Source organism: Pinus tabuliformis, chromosome X, assembly GCF_031772625.1.
Source record: "Pinus tabuliformis cultivar Carrire ecotype Pingquan chromosome X, CPIR1, whole genome shotgun sequence".
NCBI classification, from domain to species: domain Eukaryota; kingdom Viridiplantae; phylum Streptophyta; class Pinopsida; order Pinales; family Pinaceae; genus Pinus; species Pinus tabuliformis.
The window spans coordinates 333,876,128-333,895,360 of NC_142308.1; positions in this window are offsets into that span (position 1 = coordinate 333,876,128).

Below are 19,233 nucleotides of genomic sequence, written 5' to 3' on the forward strand. Positions count from 1 at the left end.
TCTCCACATAGCAAAGCATACAAATGCTACAATAAAAGACTTGGCAGAATTGTTGAAAGCATTGATGTAGTGGTTGATGAGAAAGGATACATTCCTAGGCAAATACATCGTGAAGACATTGAAGAAGATGAAAGCTACCCTCAAAGACAGAATGATGAAGAAGAAGAACCACAAGAACAATTTCAAGACGGACCTCACGAAGAAGCAGAAGAAAGAACAAGAATAGAAGAAAAGACTCCATCCAGATATGTTCAAAAGAACCATCCAGAATCTCAGATCATGGGACAAAAGGAAGCAGGTATACAAACTAGAAGAACAGTTGCAGAAGCTTCAAGTTATTTGGCATTACTCTCCTCTACTGAACCACAAAATGTGAAAGAAGCATGCAAAGATGAATGTTGGGTGAAAGCAATGGATGAAGAACTTGAGCAAATCGAAAAGAACAATACTTGGGAGCTGGTTCCTAGACCAAAGGATAAGAATGTTATCGGAACAAAATGGGTGTTCAAAAATAAATTGAATGAAAATGGAGAAGTAATTAGAAACAAAGCCAGACTTGTTTGTAAAGGGTATGCACAGCAAGAAGGAATAGACTTTGAAGAAACTTTTGCTCCTGTTGCAAGACTTGAGGCCATCCGAATGTTTCTTGCTCTCTCAAGTTGTCAGAACTTCAAAGTATTTCAAATGGATGTGAAATCAGCTTTTCTGAATGGAGACTTGGATGAAGAAGTGTACATTGAACAGCCAGATGGTTTCATTCTTGGAAACGATCCAAATCTTGTATGCCGATTAAAAAAGGCTCTCTATGGTCTCAAACAAGCTCCAAGGGCTTGGTACTACCGGTTGGACAAATATCTTCATCAACAAGGTTTCTCAAAAGGTTCAGCAGATAGCAATCTTTATATAAAAGTTGAAAATGACAAATTACTAATACTTGTTGTGTATGTAGATGACATTATTTTTGGCAGTAATGAAGAAGCTATGAGTCAAAGCTTTGCCTCAGTCATGCAGAAAGAATTTGAGATGTCCTTGCTAGGAGAACTGACATACTTTCTTGGTTTGCAAATCCAACAAAAGAAAGGAGGAATCCTTTTATCTCAAACCAAGTATCTCAAGCAGATTTTGAAGAAATATGGCATGGAAGATGCAAAACCAGTATGTACACCCATGGTCACAGGATGTAGTCTCAGTGCAAATGACGAATCTGCAGCAGTTCATCAACCAACCTACAGATCTATGATTGGAAGTCTACTATATTTGACAGGTACCCGACCAGACATCATGCATGCAGTTGGAATAGTTGGAAGGTTTCAGGCAAATCCAAAGGAGACTCATCTTCAAGCAGTAAAGAGAATCTTCAAATATCTTCAAGGGACTCAAAATTATGGCCTATGGTATCCTAGAGATCCAGATCTCACTCTTCATGCTTATACAGATGCAGATTGGGCTGGAAGCGTAGATGACAGGAAAAGCACAAGTGGTGGTGCATTCTTTATGGGTTCTAGACTGGTATCTTGGTTCAGCAAGAAACAGAGTTCAATTGCCTTGTCTACAGCTGAAGCGGAATATGTTGCGGCTGCATCTTGTTGCACCCAACTTCTTTGGATGATGCAGACTTTGCAGGATTATCAAATCACTTGTACACCTCCTATTCCTATCTTATGTGACAACACAAGTGCAATCAGCATCTCAAAGAATCCGGTTATGCATTCAAAAACCAAGCACATACCAATCAAGTACCATTTTCTCCGGGAACAAGTACTTGAACAGAAGGTCAAGTTGGAGTATGTTCCTTCTAAGGAACAAGTTGCTGATATTTTCACCAAACCATTGCCCAGGGACACTTTTGAATACCTCAGGCAAAAGCTGGGGGTTGTTGATGCATCATCTCACTGTTGACCATCTTCCTATTGATGGTATAGGCTCAGGGGGAGCACATAATGCATTGTTGGCATTATGGAGAAGGAGATCTTGGAAATAGCTGCAATATGTCTCTGTCTTCTTCATGATGGATTTCTGGTTACAATTCTGGAGAAGCATGAGCATAGGGGGAGCATACCCTTTGCTCTTGATGTCAAAGGGGGAGAATGATGAAGCTGAAAGTTTATGTGGTTGCCATCAAGTCCAAAGGGGGAGTTTGTTGGCATTATGATTCAGGTGTTGTACTTGATGGCAAACGCCTTCAGGTGGTAAATCAAGAAGGACGCAGGAAATTTTGTTTAGCAAGCGCGTCCCCGCAGGTATTCCATACAGAACCCGCGTCTAGGGACGCCGGCCAGCCGTTCAGAAGGTGCGTCCGCCCAGTGCACACATTTCAAGGTAGAGAAAAACTCGTGGGGGCTTCTTGTGTGGTATCTAGCCGACGGTTGCGTGTTTCTCTGGTGTCGGCTCGTGGTATTGTTCCACGCTTTGGGGAGAAGCTTGCCTATATAAAGCAAAGGAGTTCATTTGGATTAGGCATCATCTTGGTTGATCATCTCTTGGTGTGATCTAGTCCATATCTTTAAGGGTAAATCTTCTAATGGACTACGATCTATATGGCGCATGATCAGATCTGTGGATCTGAGTGTTTGGGTTGGTTCTGAAGTCCTCTTATCTTCTATATCTAAAGGGACGCAGATTCAGTGAAGGGAAAGTGCGCCGGGACGCAGTACAGTAAAGGATCAGGTGCGTCTCTGTAGCGAAGGACGCGGCGCGACTGTGGTATTGGGTGCGTCTCTGTAGCGAAGGACGCGGCGCGACTGTGGTATTGGGTGCGTCTCTGAAGCGAAAGACGCGGCGCGATAGTGTTGATGTGTGCGTCGGTCGCAGACAAGCAAAAGGAACAGTGCGTCTGCACGCAGAACAGCATAAGGTATACTGCGTCCAGTCGCAGGCCACAGAAATAAAATATGCGTCCCTGTCTCAAGATGATCTGTTAACTGTATATTTCTGTTCATAAGGTGTTCTGGGTTGTTTCTGTAATTACTGATCTGATATCTATAGTAGACTGTATCTGTTGTATACTTGTTGATCATTTGAAAAGAAGTAGGGGGTTGTAGCTCCCTTCCAGGAGAAGTCTGGAAAACAAGAAAGAGTTGTAGCTCTTTGCAGGTTGCAGCCTGCGTGCTGGTAAAGGACTGCACCAGTACAAAATCATTGTAAAAAGAATTTCTTGAAAGAAGATAGAGACATTATTGCAGCAGGTGGTTTTTCTCCCACATTGGGTTTCCACCTTACATCTTGTGTTCTTTGGTGTGACTGTCTATTTTCTTTATTCATGCTCATTGTTTTATGGTACTGATATGCAAGAATATTTCAAAAGATCAAATAAGGAAGATTTGGTAAATTGCTAGATAATACTGATTCCCCCCCCCCCTCAGTATTATTTCCAACAGTTAATGGATGCGAAACGTCGTGCACCCAGTATAATTTTACTCCTTTTTCGGGCTGGGATGCATTATTTACAAAAAAGGTACTCCTTGAATGAAATGGTCAAGCGGTTTTGTCAAGTATTGTTTTCTACCTTTTTGGGTTTTAGAGACACAAATGTACAAAAAGGGACCATGTGGATTTTTTTTTATGTATCATTTTCAAACTCTCTAAACATGAAAAAGATACCGAGTTACACCTTTGTCGGACTCGTTAAACTATTAAATGACATCGGATTCGTCACCATGATGAACATGAGCTTCTCCTTCCTAGGGCTCGTTAAACTTACTAGGTCAGATTCGTCTGAAGGATGAACTTATAGTGCAAGCATATGCTATCCCCTTCAAGCTTGTGATTCAAAAATAATTGGGGTACTCGCTAGAAATGGTGGGGGGAAATTTTGAAATCTATTAGTCGTGTTGGCAGCTCACTCTTGAACATGACACTCTTTTCTTTGTGTCGGGTTGGGACATCCTCCTTTGTATCATTGACCTCTTTGGGTTTGGGTCGTTCATTTTTGCCTTCCATTTGATCTTTGCCACATCATCATGACCACCCATCCTATGGATCCAAAAGTTACCAAACTTCCGGTTGTGTCACTGATATGTTCAAGAGTTGTTCCTCTGCAGTTACACTTATGTATGATTCTCTATATCATCCGAAATAATTTTACATCCTCTCGTCTCGCGTCGATGATGTGGGATTCGTTATGGCCCTCCTTCGACATGGTTAATTTCCATCAACTGCAACTCATTATTCAGGAAGTTGATTGAGAGACTCCCTTCCAGTACCTTAGAGCTTACATGCCCTAATGGCAAGTTCTTCACACTCGATGACAAGTTCACATAATTGGCTTTCAGTCGAGTGATTTCACGAGTGTTTGACTTCAATCCATGTATTCACATGCCTTGAATTATGCTGATAGTACCTTGAGGACCATTGTTATTATTGGTGGCTTCTCTCATGCTTGTTAATAGTTTACATCATTGACTGGTAATCAAGCGACTTTCTAGCATGTTCGACGTCAACACATCTATTCACATGCTAGGATCTGTACTTTGATTGGGTTGTGTTGGAGTGCAAGACCTTGGACTCAAATCGCAAAAGTCCAGGTTGTGAATTGGTGTGACATGATTATGATGATATGCACGTCTCTTTCAGATGGCTGGCTGCGACTAGACCATGAGTCATCATACGTGATCCTTCTCATTATTGGATGGCTATGACCATATTATGGTTTCATTATGATCCTCTCTTACAGATGGCTGCGCCCATACCTAGATCCATTTACATGATCATTCTCTAGATGGCTATGTCCATGCCACGATTCATGTATCATTTTACAGAGATCTCAGTTTATGTATATGTATCTGTGCTTGCTTGTAGGTTTTCTGATGGCATACCAGTTCCCCGACTGATTTATAAAGCATTTCATCCCTCACTCTAGCTTGGCCTTCACGATTTAGGGGGCATCTGTTACACAATATTTTTGTTACTGTCCCTATACTCACTGTTCCTTTATCCTAGAGGACCTCTACAGTGAACCCCGCATGCTTTGCCTACATGAAGAAACTCCCATTGTGTCCCTCTTCATGAGAAGATCAATTCCCTTTTGCACCATTTCCCCTAAAAATTCTGTTTTCCCAGTTTACAAGACCAGAGCTAATAGCCTTTGTCTCTCCCGTTCCGATGTGCACAGATTAGCACTACTCCTCGCACCAACTAGAGTGACTAAGATGTGTTCCAGTTGCGTCGGTCCTGTTGTGGAATTTTTTTTTAAATTAGAGATGAAGCTTTCGGCTCTAGAAGCTTCGTAACTAAACTATGGTAAATGTTTTGGTCGGATGGGGTCGAGGATGACAGTTTGGGCTCCTTTCCCCTATAATGATGGAACTACCTCAAGCGATAAGTCCTTCTCCCATGAGAAGAGGATCCATATCCCATCCATATTTCCTATATAAACCTCCCTTCTTCCCAAGAACAAGCTAGTCATAGTTTTTGGTTGAGTGTTGATGCTATTTTGGTTTGGAGTAGACAAGCAAGCTATCACTATTTGTAGCTATCAAGTTGTGTGAGGGAGAAGTGTGATTGGTTTGGAGTAGACAAGCAAGCTATCACTAGTTGTAGCTATCAAGTTGTGTGAGGGGAAGTGTGATTGATTTGGAGTGAAGCCTAAAGGGAAGATCATTAAAACTATTGTTGATTGAGGCCATCATGGAATGCTAGCATAAGTGTGTGGGAACTTGGTCTTATCAGAGGAGGACTACAACATCAAGACGAATGGTCGTAATCTCTCTTTGATATTAATATATGCAACTATCGATTGATTTCCTACATGTTTTCTAATATTACATATCCATGTCTTAATGCTTCTTGACTCATTAGGTAGGTTGAATTGCAATTTTTTTATTATTATGTTTGTGTGCTATTGTTGTTCACTTGTTTCAGGAACTTGAAGAAGTGAGAGATTGCTGGAGCGAGCAAGCGAGGACATCATCAAGCAAGATAAGCGACCAAGAGGTAGGCCCTCTTGATCGATTATAACCTAAGGAAATCTTCCATAGAATGTATCTGTTGTGGCTAGACCCATTATCGGGCTAGAGGAATTCGTTTGTGTCCACACTTATAATTTTACTTCACCACAATAATTCCCATGAAGACAAAGGAAAACATACAAAGTTCCAATCCTTGTGGATTGGTCTGTACACAGTCCATGAGAAGCTTGGCACACACATGTATTGTCTGCAATCACTTGACAGGAGGGTTGAAAGCCTTCTCATCAATGGCCAAGATATCAAGCATTAGTTCCAGTAGGTTGGGCCACACCCGATGCTATGTACATAGACTGCTTGCTGCTTGTTGTTTTCATCTTGTTTTCTTTTCTTACTATCTTTGTTTTTATTTTGTTTGTTCTGATTACTATTTTTGTTTGTGTTTGTTTTGTTTGCTTGATACCTTACTATTTTTGTTTCCATAAATAAGTGATGCCACCTACTACATTCTAGCTTTTCAATAGAGTATGTGGTTGAGAGTTGAAGACATTTGTGGCACTGCAGCACTTGGCCAATCTTGCTCTGTCTTCTTTGTGCTTGGTTATAAGATTCGGCCAATGAAGTCTTGACAGAAAATACGAACCATCTGCAAGGGAAGTTTTGGTCCAACCATGAACCTGTGTCCACATTGGGAAGCCCCATTCTTATACTCAGCCTTTTGCTTTGTGTGTTCAAGCTCATCTAACTAGTAGAAATGGAGAAAAGGGAAATCTAAATGAACAAACCTATGTTAGAGGTATTACATGCTTCTCTGAAGGAAAAACCTCTTCTACTCTCAATAAGTCGTGATCCCTCTTCCGCCCCAAAAATAAATAAGTTCCTATGCACATTCCTCTTGAAAAATACAAAGGCGAAAGAAGAGAAATGCTTCATGCGCAAAGAGGTGAAGCATGCAACTCCACCGAGGTACTAACTGGGCTCGATGGAAGTGGAGCAGTGAATGTGTTCCTGCGTAACTCTGCTGGGGTACTGTCCAGGCTTGCTAGCAGTGAATCAACACCAAAGATGAAAACTTATACTCTAAATTTTTTCAACTCGTGAGCTAAACTACCCTTCCCGAATTCAAAACATTGTGATCAAGCTGAAATTTTGACAGTGTTTGACTGAGTTGGAAAAATGTGAATCATGGATGTCCACGGGGTAAGTGGGGAAGTTGAAGTAACCCACACAATGATTCAATACTCCCTAAAAGACTAAGGCCCTTTGCTAGCAATGAACCAAACCAAAGAAACTGCAGTTCTACCAACGTGTCGCCAATTGTTTTAGCAGCTACAACCACCCTCCAAAATTTTGGCCTACACCCAACTTTCGAGCCTCCCTTGAGATTTTCACTTGATGATTGCACACACTCGGGTTCACTCTATGAGCTCGTGTGAGTCTTTGCTCCCACCTTGCTTGAACATTTCACCCAAGATTTTGCATGTTGAGGTCAATGTCATGCTTGCGACCATGTTATGGTCATGCTCAAAATCTTTGTTTCTTTTGTACATGTTGTGTTCACTATGTAAAAATTTGTCGCACTCACACACGAAGTCACACACACTGTCACACAAGTGTCATCACGGTCGACCAATGATCAATCACAAGTGTCATGCTTGTCGCTCATACTGTCGGTCAGTCATGTTGAGCATGTTTGTCTGGATGGTTTGAGTTATCTTGTTATCAAGTCATGTAAGTGTGTATTTTCAAGATCACACATGCATCTTTCACTCGTTCACACACTTAGTCATTTTGTTGAAGTTTTGAAGACCATACTCCCCTTTGACAGCCGGACCATCACCCCACTATCGACTCAATTGACTATCACTAGAACACCACATAAGCACCAAGCAAGCCATTTCAAGTTGCGTTGCCCACATGAAAATCAATCAACCTTCATGCTAGTCAACCGAAGAGTTTGACTCGGAATCCACCCCTGGACTAACTCCCATCAAAAATTGCGTAGAGGCTACAGACCTTGCCCGCTCCACTGAATGGAAAAATTGTGCAGACAGGTCAGATAGACACCCATCCCTGTCTCCCTCAGAAAATTGTGTAGTTTTTCCAGCCAGGATTCTTGACAGTCGACCAGATGCTCACCAAGAAAATTGCACAGTTTTTATGAGCAAGCCCTCTATTGCCCAACAGTCCGCTCAGCTCAGAAACTATGCAAAGGTCATCAACAGTCCAACCTCCAAGCATTAGTGCAGTTTTTCCTGCCAGCAGCTCCCAGCCAGTTCCCTCCAAGAATTACGCAATTTTTGCTAGCAACCTCCAACAGCTAATAGCCAGTTCCCCTAAGGAATTGCGCAGTTTTGGCTACTAGTGACCCAATAGCTGACTGCTAGTTCCCTCCAGGAATTATGCAATTTTTGTTGCCAATGTCCCAGTAGCTAGCTGCCAGTTCCCTCTAGGAATTGCGTAGTTTTGGTTGCCAAGCTCCCACTGCCCGGTCATTCTGTAAATTGTGTAGATTTGGCCTGCCCAGCCTTCCTACAGCCTAGATTGTTCCTCTCAAAAACTACACAGTTTTTTCCTCCAGCTAAGTGAGACCACACAGATAGTCATTGTCTATCTAGATTGCCCATCTTCATCACCGAGTGACTCTTGAACATTTTTCATCAACAGTGCCCAAAGCCTCCATCCCGCCTCATAACCTTGTTACCCCTCCTAGTCACCTGAATATGAAATGATCATGTATCATGGTAGATTTCAGGCGGAAAGAGTCGATAGTGCGGACACAACCAACCTCCCTAGGAGCCTAAGACTCTCTAGTGACAAACAAGACAAACAAGAGAAATCCTTCTCTAAACATGCATTTACTATATAAGAAATCAAGTGGTTAGATCCTACCTGTAGTCCAGCGCTGTTGTAGCAGTCCAGCTCCGCTGATCCGGATGAGCTCCTCCTTCACTTTGAAACCTGCATCCACTAACAATCAAACGATTAAATAGCACTTGATAATCTCATAGAATAAAACATATTTAACACATAGACCAAGGAGTACATGAAACAACTCATAAATAACAAGTTATTGAGAAGAATGGACTCATTTGCATTAATAGGAAACAAAAGGAACAATTACAACCTGAGCCTTGGTGTTGTGCAAGTCCCTCCCAGGGTCCATCAAGAGTTCTCCTTTACTTTGATAAAGCTCACCCACTTCCAAATAGAACAAGCAAAGATGGCAATCTCTCCTCACAAGCTTCTAAATGGGAGTCCTAATTCCTGTAGCATCTACCCTTAGAAATGTTTAGCTTCCAACCTCCCCTCCTTCTAGCCCAATGCCTGTATTTATAGTGCTCAAGAGGAAGTTAATTAGGTCCACCATCAATGGGATAATCCCCTCTTTGGATGGGATAGCTCCCTTATTGATGGGATAAGTTCCTCTTTGATAGGGATACATGAACCATCTGGAGGCGCTCAATACACGTCGAACAACCTTCTAGAATGCTCTAGAAATGACCACAAGTAACTTTTTAAAGATGAAACTTGCGCATTTTGACCTTTACAGGGGGATGCACCTACCCCTTTACATACAGAGCGTACAAGTACGCAGTTTTTGTGAACATTGGGTGCGTACCCGCAGGTAAGGTGGAGAGAACCTGCGTACCCAGAGATAAACACATTTATAAAGACTTTCTCTCTTTTTGGAGTTTGACATGGAGAGCAGAGGCATAAGACTTGCCCAGGAGGATAGCATGACTGTTGATAGAGCCATACTAACTGTAAATAGTCATGGTGACATTTTTTAGTGTAACAGATTGCCCCCTAAAGTGCGAAGCCTGTAATAGATTAGGGTTTTTGTATTATCTAGGAAGGGTGAAGCACTTTATCATTTCAAGGATTATCTCATGGAGAGCCTGGTCAGAACCTGCAATTTTCAACACAAAATACATGTATAAGATTATATCATCACTGAGGTAGGCATTCCCATACTCAGATCAAAACTTTTAACTAACAGACTAACTACTCTGATACAGGAATGATCTTGCAGTACATCATAATCATAGACTTTTGTAGACACAGTATGGGCGCAGCCATCTGTTTATGATTAGTCTACTTAGATAATGAATACAAAACTCCTCGCAGCCTGGATGGTGGAAACTAGATCCAGGGTCTTCATTTCTGCTTCCCGAATTGGTACGATTCTAGCCATGCGAATGAATGAGTTGATGTCGAACATGGTAGAAACCACTTTATTACCAGTCGATGATGTAAACTATTAACAAGTGTGAGAGAGACCACCAGTAATGTCAATGGTTCTCAAAGTACCCAGTACAATCCATGATATGTGAATGAATGAATTTATGTCGAACATTTCATGGAATCCTTCGATCGAGAGTCAATGATGTAAACTGACGTCAAAGGCGAGAAACCTGCCATTGATGCATGCAGACTTCAAGGTACTGACGATTTCTAAGTCATCTCTCTAGATAATGTGTTGATGTCGATAGAAAGCGACCCGTTGCAGGCAAGCCCACAACACGAAATCATTGTTCAAGTTGAAGAAATGTTGCTGTAAGGACTGACTCAGGGATGGTCAAATGGATGACAAGTATTTTGCAGATGAAATTTTTGTTTGCAGACCTCTTGAACACATAACGACACGACAGATGGTTTGGTGATGAATGACTCAAAGTTAATCCCCGGAACCCGGCTGGAGTCTTTCAAAGTGGTTTGATCAACTGTGAGGTAAAGGATTTCCCAACCCAGGTGAATGAAAAGTGTCGTGTCCAAGAGTGGTAATACAGTTTCTTCTGAGACAAAAGATAACAAATAGGCTCATTCTTCTCTCTTTTCCCCCACCATTTCTGGCAAGTACCTCTTTATTTTTAACAAGCTTGAGGAGGATAACATATGCTTGATTATAAGCTCATCCTTCGGATGAGTCCAACCTAGTTTTGATTCGAACCCTAGGAAGGAGTGGTTCGTTCCTGTTTGTAATTGAACAGGTCCTTTACTGTGAAATTTTAACGAGCCCAGTATAGGAGAAACTCGGCGTTTTTAAAAACTTAAGAAGACTCCAAGTTGAACTTTTTCGTAGATTTGTGTTCCTCAAGCCCGAAAAAGTATAAAATAATACCTGGGGGAACCGCTTGATCTTGCGACCAAGGAGTACTTTCATAATTAGTGCCACTGACCTGAAAAGTAAAAAGCGATCAAGGACACGTCGTTTTATTTCCAGTATCGAGTTTGAAACGACAAAAACCCGACAACCTTTTCATGTTTTTACGGTCAGAAAAGGGCTATAAGGGGACCGTCTTTTAATTCCGTTTTAACGAGTGTAAAAGAAACGCTCGGCAATCTTTTCATATTTTAGGAGTCAGAAAAGGGCTTAAAAGATGACTCTGATATTTTGGTTTGTGAAAAATGACAATTTTCCCTCTAAATCCCTTTGTCCTGCACAAAAACGACACATTACTCATACCTGTTTAAGATAGGCAAAAATACATTGAAAAATATCCTTCCATGGTGAAAAATGAACAAACCTAGCATTCATTCATCCAAAAAAACCTATAAAAAGACTTTTTACCATGTCATTCTTACCATTTTACTGTAGAGGTTGAAAAAAGGGTTTTTGGCAAGAAACTTCCCGTGGTCGTTGCGGAGAATCCGACCGTCAGAATCGAACGCCGTCTCTTCTAGGTATTTCACAACATCCTCCTCTTCAATTTCATCCGATTAAAATTTTGTTTTAGGTTTTAGTTTTGGTTTTTGGGGGATTTAGGTTTCAAAAATCGCTCTGCGGGGTACGCAGGTGCCCTAAGGGTGACCTGCGTCCCCCGACCTTTTCCTACACAGGAAAAAGGTCGGGGTACGCAGCCCACCTTCAGGCCAGCTGCGTCCCGACGCTCTGTGTCCTAAACGCGGGGTGCGTCCCCCGCGAAGGGCGGAATTTGAAACCCCAAACCCCAAAAATAACCATTTGAAATTTCCCAAATTAATTCTAATCTTTATTTCTTGGTGTGTAGGGCACTCACCATGTTGGATTGGAGAGAAAGAGAGAACGAGGATGTTGATTTAGCCGTAATTAATCATCAACCTTCCATTGATGCCCTAAAAGCATGCGGACTATATAAATACTGGGCCATACCTAGCATGAGGGCTCGGGTGAGATTCTTGGAGTGGCTGGTTGAGAGATGGAACATTCATGAGCAATTCTTTTACAACGGAGGGCATCAGCTCGAGATAGAGCCCTCTGACATATACTTTCTCACTGGCTTGCCAAATAGGGGCGAGCAACTCAATCTAGCCGGGACTAGGCCGGGTGGCCAATCCCTTGCTAGTCTCCAGGCAGATTGGTGCATACCCAATCAACACCATGCAAAAGGCGTAGAAATCAAACACATCTCTCTGCGTGAACTCAAGGTTATAGCTTTCACGGTTACCAGAATTTGCGGCGTAGCCGCTTTACATATTGCCACCGGGTCCCAAATGCGGATGGCGATTGACTGTTTCCAAGGCACCATCTTCAACTGGTGCGATGCTGTGTCGGCCAATATGAAGGGCCAACTGACTAGGGAAAAGAATGGACAACTAAATACCTTTGGATATGAGCCTCTAGTTGTGAGCTTTGCTTTAGAGAGAGTTCTGATGCTGATCCCTCAGCAACTCACTGTTGATATCTTGGGTCCTCGGGAGCCAAAGCTGATACGATGGGTTACGGTGATGGCCCGGCATCCTGACGAGGGCGCAACAGTTGTTCGATTCCCTGATGGTTATTTTCACTGGTTAGAGGACCAGGTTTTTTCGATCCAGGACTTTCCGTATGCCGGAGTAGATTTTCGAGGTGATCCGGACATGGTTCTTCTACAGGGAGAACAATGGGACGACAGAGGTACTTTATTTTTCACAAGTTTTCAAATTATATATTTTTTTGTTTTTTATATATATCGTCTCAAAACTGACAGTAAAAATTTTCAAAATGCAGATGTTGGTCCACAGCGCCCAGCCAACCTCCGGCCTTTTGAGAGGAGACATCCAGTTGCACCGGTACCGGCTCCACAGGACGCGGCTGCAGAGTCACTAGCTGAGTTGGAGCAGGATCTAGAGCATCTGACGGTGGATATACCTGAGACTACTATAGATGATATTCCTATCAGACTTCAGCGCTATGTAGTCGCAGTCCCTGGACCGTTTAGGAGGTTCTTGTGTAAGGTAGCCCGTGCAGTGGTGTCGTATAGGGAGCACCACCAGTGATTGGCTAGTCACTTTTGTAGACACATATGACATTTTTGGCTTTTTTTACTTATCATTTTTGCCGATCATAAGGTGTTTTTCAACCTATGATCGAAGACGATGTATATTTTTTGACACACTCCTATCTATATATATATCATTATTACCGGATTATCTTGTTTAACATATGTGATGAAATGTTTTTAAATTTACTTGCATGATTATCGTAAATGTCTGTCCAACATTCGAGAAGCAATTGCATCTGCTAATGTATTTAAAGACCTTGGAATATGTTGATATTCAATGTAATCAAATTCACGTTCCAAGAGACGCACTCTCAAAAACAACCTTAATAACACAGGATTTCTAATGGCATATACTCTATTAAGCTGTAATACAACAAGTTCAGAATCTAACCTCACTATCAAACGTCGAATTCCAAATGAAATAGATTCAGATAATAATTCAACCACTGCACTGTATTCTGCAATGTTGTTCGTCGTTTGACCGAGGCTTACCCCATGCATAGAAACTAACTCGTCAGAGGGCGAATAGATAACCCAAGCTGCGGAAGAGATATTCCGTGTACTACGACAAGCACCATCAGCAAATCCAATGTATGTTTGGAGAGGCGTCGACATCTGCAATATCAAGAGTAAAACCAAGATAAGCCAGAATAACGACGAAAAAACACACCTTCTAAGCTAAGCACACTGACTAAACTAACAAACATACTAGCTAGAAAGAAAATCTAACCTAACTAACATTCTCCATACCCATCATTTAAGCATAATACCTCTTTAGGTAAAGTCCATTTCTGGGTTTACCCAAAGAGTCCCCATCAAAATCTACCAGCTCATAAGCCCCTTTTGCTAGCTTTCGCTTTACAATGTAGGGTCCATGCCACATAGGAACGAATTTTCGAGCACCTAGCTTATCGTTAGCTTGATCATATAATAGCACTAGGTCTCCCTCCGAAAAACTTCGAGGGGTCACATTTCTATAATACTGAGCTTTCATTCGGTTCGCGTGAGTCTCGATTGCCAATGCAGCGTCGCGTCGAGTCTCATCTAATTTAGCTAAGTATAATAAACGCTTCTCCTCTTCGGAAGTAGCTGGAAGTAATTCGACAGCCATTTGAAGTGATGGGATTTCGCATTCAATGGGTAACACAGCTTCCAAGCCATAAACTAGCTGGAAAGGAGTGAACCCTGTTGAAGTTTTTACTGAGGTTCGGTATGCCCATAGCGCTGAAAATAACATGTTATGCCAATTCGACCGATGAATACCAATGGTTCGTCGGATCATGATAACGAGAACTTTGTTGATAGACTCAACCAAACCGTTGGCTTGCGGATAATAAGGAGTAGAGCTATTGTGGCGCAAACCAAGCTGGCTTGTAAGCTCAGTCATCATGATGTTTCGAAAATGGCTCCCATGGTCAGTGATGATTGCTTGTGGGACACGAAACCTAGTTATAATATGATTGAATACGAAAACTGCAGCTGTTTTGCCGCTTGCGTCGAATGTAGGCATCGCCTCGGCCCATTTAGTAAAATAATCAACCGCGAGGATGATATACGCATGCCCCCCGGCCGAGTGAGGGTTACAAGTAATAAAGTCGATACCCCATTTGGCGAATGGACCAATGGCAATTATGGGATGGAGGGGAGCAGGCGGTGCGCACATCTTGTGATCAAACACTTGACAGTTGTGGCACTTCCGGACTGAAATGATACAATATTTAAACATAGACGGCCAGAAATAGCCAGCGCACAACACCTTCTGAGCTGTGGCATACCCAGACATATGACCGCCACATGCTCCAGAGTGACAATCATTCAAAACCCTCTCAGCCTCTTCGTGAGTTAAACAACGTCGAAAAACTAAGTCTGCCCCCGACGATAAAGTGTATCTCCAATAATCTTGTATTGCTGGGATTGAAACCGAATTTTTCGACGTTCCGACTTTGAAGCTTCAGGCCGAAAGGTTTGGGTTTGGAGATAGATGATTATATCCCCATACCACGGATCTAAAGTACTGATAAGAAACAAAGATTCGTCCGCAATGGACTCCTCTGCCACAGTTTCTGTGTCAGCACGCGGGAAATCACACATCAATTCCGCAAAAACTAAGGATTTCTTAGACTTGGACTTCTCAAACTCCAAGTCGAACTCTTGCAGGATAACGATCCATTTAGAGTACTTGCCCCCTAGCAGTTGTTTTGTCAAAATATAAATCATAGGGTTGCAATCCGAAATAACTGTAGTTTTACGGAGAAGAATGTAGTGAGGAAAACGCTGGACAGCTTGAACGGCTGCCAGGGCCAATTTCTCCACATGCGAATATTTTAGCTCAGTGGGGTTTAATGTCCTACTAAGATAATATATCACATGTTCCGCTCCAAATTCATCTTCTTGAACTAACACCATTTCAATGGTGGAATGCGAAGCTGCGAGGTATAAGAAGTAGTCCTAGTTGTAGTTGGGAGGATGCAACAACGGTGCATGGGTCAACGCATGTTTAAGTGCATCAAAAGATTGTTGGGCAATCTCGTCCCAAAATAATTGAGCGTTCTTATTCAACAACCGTGTAAAACCTTTAGTGACCTCGGCGTAGTTTGGAATGAATCGGCGCAAAAAGTTCGCTTTTCCTTGCAAACTTTGGAGTTGGCGCAAACTCGAAGGAGGAGGCAATTTGATGATAGCTTCGACCTTCGAGGGATCGACGTGAATGCCGTCTTTTGAAACAAAAAATCCCAGCAATCGACCCGTTTCTATACAGAACACACACTTGTGGGGATTCAACCGAATTCGATAATGCCTACACCTCATAAAGATGGCTCGTAAGTGGACAAGGTGATCAGCTCGATGTAAAGAATGAGCAGGCAAATCATCGAGGTACGGTTGCACAATGTGCTTGATGTCATGAAATGCGTAAGACATCGCCCGTTGAAAAGTGGCTCTGGCATTCTTAAGCCCAAAAGGTAATTTGCAATAAGCAAATGTCCCCCATGGACAAATGAATGCCGTTTTTGGTTGGTCGGCAGGTAGAATATTGATTTGATTATAGCCCGAAAAACCATCCATGAAGGAAAACATTTCACTTCCGGCACAATCATCAATAATTTGATCGATATAAGGCGTAGGATAGTTGTCTTTTGGACAAGCTCGATTTATATCCCTATAGTCGATACAGATTCTTATTGTTCCTTGTTTCTTGTTGACCGGAACAATATTCGATACCCAATCCGTTAACGGGATTGGATAAATGAAACCTGCTTTCAACAACTTCTCGACTTCTGCTTTAATCGCAGCCGCTTTCCGAGGGTGAATCTGACGCAACCGTTGCCGGACGGGTTTAGCATCCGGGTAGGTCTTTATTTCATGAACAACAATGGCAGGGTCGATTCCCGGCATTTCCTCGTAGGACCAGGCAAACACATCGCGGAATTCTTGGAATAGGGCCTTGTGAGTTTGGATTTCATCTTCTGTACATGAGGCACCTATATGAATGTTTTCCTCAATTCCGGGCTTCACTGAAATATCAATGGGAATAGTGCGAGAAATATTCCCTAATTTCAACTCTGAATCAGAATGTTTCGTTGGATTTTGAGCGTCTTTGACATATTCAGCGGTAAAGATAGATGAAAAATCATTTTCAAAAGCATCATCCTTAGGTAAAAACGAAGATCTGTGATGGAGATCTTCCCATGGTAGATCGTCTACACTTAGGATTTCGCGAAGTTGTTCGTCAGATGACACAACTTCGGGAAATGCTATCCGTTCTAAGGTTGACGTGAAAAGTGATTCTTCACTGACCACATTCATTTGGTCGATCTCGGTTGAACACGAGTCAGTAAAAGACATGACGACTTCATAAGCAATTTCATATGGACTCAAAGGCATAGCATCACCGAATGATTCTATCTCAGATTCAGATGGAACAATCCAAGGATCATCATAAAAAATGTTTTCTGATGTAATCATATGAATTGATGCAAATGAAGGGTCTGCGTTGATTGGAGGGAAAGGAAAAGTTCCCAGTAAACCAGAATCTTTAACTAAACCTACGCCAACGTCCCTATAAGGGATTGTCGTCTTACCGACATGCTGGATACTCTCTGAAGAGGCTGGGTCGGATGAAAAGTATGTCAGCTGATCAATGGTCACGATCTTACCGTTATATGGAAACTTAATTACTCTGAAGACCGATGAAACGACCGCTGTCATAGCATATGACCAACTTCGACCCAAAAGAAGGTTGTAGTCTAGAGGGGCATCAACCACTTCCACATCCAGACTAACGGTTTTACCTTCTACCCCTATAGGCAATTCCTGTAGAATACCAAACGGACGGAACCCATGGCCATCAAAAGCCTTAAGGATGGTCGGGGATTGGTTCAACGAAGGAGAACCAAGCGATCTCCAACATTGAATCGACATAATACACGTAGAAGCTCCCTCATCAATCACAGTCCGATGAATAGGCCTATTTTTGACTATCACTGGAATTTGGAAAGCCATTTGATGGGGTAGACGCGGTGTACTATTTTCTAGATCGAAGATTATCAGGTTCGGATCCTGAACATCGACAGCTCCGATAGCCGACAAAAGTAATTTTCGTTGTGCTGGGCATGATTGTAGCACTTCTAATGCCGACATGGCTGAGGGTGAAACAACTAAATCCTCAACAATGTTGTAATTCTGGGCCACTCTCGCATGTGGATTGAAAGCAGACCTTCGAAGTACACCCTTGGCGGGCGGTTTGATTACTAGATCCGGGTTAGGTTTCTCGATCTGTAGTGGATCGGAACCAGGAGCTGACGTTGATGGGTTAGAATGAGAAGATTCTACTTCTTTACCATCAACAGGAGCCTTACTACCATAATCTTGCGATCGAGTCGCAATCCTCACATGAGACATCATCAAAATGGGTTCTTCACTGGCAGTCGAGGAAGAACCTATCATCTTACTTTCCTGCTTTGGAAATGGATCTTTTAACACAGCAGGAGTGGGAGAACCTTTGACTATTTTCACAACCTCGGCCCGATGAGGGCAATCTCTCGTAAAATGATCCTCTTCACAAATAAGACAAGGATATCGAGGTTTGCGCTTTTCGTCATTGGTTTCCGACTTTTCCGTTTTCTCCTTCGGAGCCTTGTCTGCTTTAGCCTTCTTCTTTCCTTTCTTCTTTCCACCGTTTTTTGATTTGGCCGTAGATGACTCTACAGTGTGAATATCGGCGGAAAGTTCAGGAGAAGACTCTCCTGTCGGGGAATCGGGCAAAGTGATTATAGGAGTAGTTGAAGCCTTGGAAGACTTCTTCTTGCTCTTTGTATTCACGATACCAATCATACCATCAGCGGCATGAGATCTCGAAGGAGCAGCAGCGATTTGATTCGATTTTGGAAGATCTGGAATCTTCTCGTGTAACGTACCCGACTGAGTGTAAACTAAGTCAAGGTACTGCGCCTGAGCAATGACTTGCTCCTCAGTAACTACTCCGGCTATAGCTACATCTTCAATAATCTTCGGTAATAATGATTTAACAAACCATTCAGCTAAGATTTGGTCCGGGATAAAAACTTTCACTAGTCTTCTTCGACGTCTCCACTCATGAATGTGATCAGAAATATACGTGGACGTCGATTGTTTTAGTGAAGTTAATAACTCCGTGTCGTTATCGTATCTGACCGGCAACTGAAAGTGAGTTAAGAATGAGTTAACTAACTGGCTGAAATTGTAAAAAGAGGCCCGTCGTAACTCAATGTACCACTTGGCCGCGAGACCAATGAGTGTACACTGGAAAAGATGTAAGCGGATCGAATCATCCGAGATAGAATTTGAAGCACACCAGAGGTGGTAAGTCATCACATGATTGGATGGATCCTCTCCTGACTTACCTTCGAACTTGGGTATATCACTGGGCAACTTATTTGGCATTGGCGGCCAGAATGGAAGATATTGAATTGGATCGTTCGTTAGGCGCGTCAAGTCTGGTAAATCCAAAGTCGCGATAAACGGTAACTGCCGGTTAGGATCTCTAAAACTCTGGGTCACAAGACCAGTCCCAGGAGGAGGATATCCAGGATAGCTAGGAACATGAG